Here is a 2606-nt window from a genome sequence, read left to right on the forward strand (position 1 = left end):
ATTTTTGCAGCGCGTTAGTTAATAGTTACAGCTGTTGCGTATGCCTCGAGCGCATTTAGTAGTGCCTGCCTTGGCGTGGTGCCAAAGACCCTCTGATAGCCGCAGGAGCACACTCCTCTCTCAGCCCCTAACCACCATAGTATTAGACATGGTGCTGAGTCTGTGTGTCCAGAAGATGCGCCGGCCGGGGTGGCCGAGAGGTTCTAGGCGCTACAGTCTCTAACCGCGCGACCGCTACGGTCGCAGGTTCGAATCCTGCCTAGGGCATGGATGTTTGTGATGTCCTTAGGTTAGTTAGGTTTAAGTAATTCTAAGTTCTAGGGGACTGATGACCTCAGAAGTTAAGTCCAATAGTGCTCAGAGCCATTTTTTGAACCAGAAGATGCAGTAAAACGCATTTCTGACTAGAATAGAACGCAGTTTACTCATTGTAGTCAGGGGCAATCTCTACGATTCATTGAGTTGATCCGGGCAAGTTTATGCAGTAGCTGTTTTGATGTTTTGATTAAAGGTTAATTCTTGTCCAATTATATGCACAAGGGCTACCTTGCAATGTTTCTGTTTATTCTATTACAGTTTAGAGGGTTCTATTTGCCACAATTGTGAGTCTACTTCTTGGACACCCTTGCACTGTCTGCAGTTGTGCTGAGGTATTCCTTCAAGCAGCTTTCTAGATCTGGCCTCCGTCATAACAAGGAGGTCGTCAGCATACGGGACTACTCCGTGTGAGCGATCGTCCCGTTCCGTTAATGTTAGGAGCGGATCAATAGTGACGTTCCGGCAAACGGGCGCGCAAATCGACACCTGCGGGCATCCCTAAGAGACCTTTCCGATGGCCTTACGATACCCCGTTTGCTACTCGGCGACTCTCTGCAATAGTCAAAAAGACTACCGTATGGGCCCGTCGGGAACTGCAGGTCGCGAAGGCGTGCAGACACTGCAGGCCACCATAAATTTGTCGAAAGTCGCTGCTATATTTATTGGCAATGTTGTAGTGTACTTATTACTTGATATGTTTACTTTTCGAACAGCTCGATTAATGCCAACATCAAACGATTTTCCTGGCATAAAACCGAATTGATGTGAGTTAAGAATGAGCGCTTATGGACGCTATAGACGCCCGAGATCTATCACAAATGAATCGCTCTGGGACATTAGCGAGTGAATTTAGTGGGTTCAGTGGTGGCTGAGATTTCTTTTATGACGAAAATTTGTGCACACATATTTTAATAATAATTGTATTCTCCACTTTCAAAGCTGGATGCAGTTATCACAACCGAAGAAGTTTCCTCAGGTACGGGGTGATCAGCCGTCTATTAGTTAATATTTCCTTCTACCTGGATATGTGGCCGTGGTATCTCTTCAGAGAACAGCCAGACAAGGAAGCCCAATTCTAGCTTAAAGGCCATCAGTGTACCTAAAGAGAAGGCCTGATGTCACTACTTGACTAAACGCAGTGTGTAACACGCACGACCCTGAACCCATGTTGATATATGTAGACCATAATGAAACAGATTTTCAGTCGAAGACGTATTCGGAGTTGAAGTACAAAGACAGAATCGTCTAATTTAAAGGCTCTCATAACAAATAATTTAGTAATGTGACTGGAAAACCTAACTGGTCAATCGAATGTAATTAATAAGTCGCGCAGCCACACTAATTATGGTCCCGTATTTTCGTTCAAAATATTACCTTGTATTGTTCAAATATACACTGGTCAGTAAAAGTTTCCAACGAAAGTAACATTCGCATTATGTGTCTCTACCAAGTAATATAGCTCGATGAAACTTCGACCATACATAGAAACAACTCTTACAGTATAGCAGATAAAGCAACTGAAACAAATACTTAATGAGACGAACGGAAATGATATTTTCATTCAAAAGCAATAATTACATGGAAGACACTGAGATTTATGATGGTTGCCCGGATATTACAGAAGGTGGGAAATCATTCGTAATAATGTACGTAATGACCACTGACAGCAACGCATGGGTTTGAAACATCCTCCCCCATAGGCCACAGGGCTGGTGAGGAGTTCTTGTGGTTGGGCGTTACATTCCTTGATCAGAGTGGTTGCTAACTGATGTATGGTCGCTGGTGAATGTGAACATGCTCCAGTATCTGTCCCCACCGTATCCCTCATGTGCTCAATGGGATTTGAGTTGGGAAACTGGCAGGCCAACCCATTCGGCGAATATCCTATCGTTCCAGGAGCTCCTGCACATGTTTAATTCGATACGGTCGCTCATTGTCATTCACAACAGTGAAGTCAGGGCCGAACAGGCTGCTGAATAGACGAACGTGGGGAAGGGGTAAAGTACTACAATAAAGTTGAACGGTAAGACTAAGAGGTCAGTACGCCCACGCAAAAATATGCCTCCCAAAACCGTAACACCTGGACTACCAAAACAACTTGGGACATTACATAACCTCATACGGCAAGAGGTGGGAAGACGTAACGCACCCAGGAACACTGTATAACATGATCGTTTTGGTGGTCTAGATGTTATGGTATGTGGGGTGATGATGTTGCATGGGCAAATCTTTGAATACGGTAGGCTACAACCACTGGTAAATGTTACTGTGACACTGCACGCCTTCCC

This window comes from Schistocerca americana, chromosome X (assembly GCF_021461395.2).
Source record: "Schistocerca americana isolate TAMUIC-IGC-003095 chromosome X, iqSchAmer2.1, whole genome shotgun sequence".
Lineage (NCBI taxonomy): Eukaryota > Metazoa > Arthropoda > Insecta > Orthoptera > Acrididae > Schistocerca > Schistocerca americana.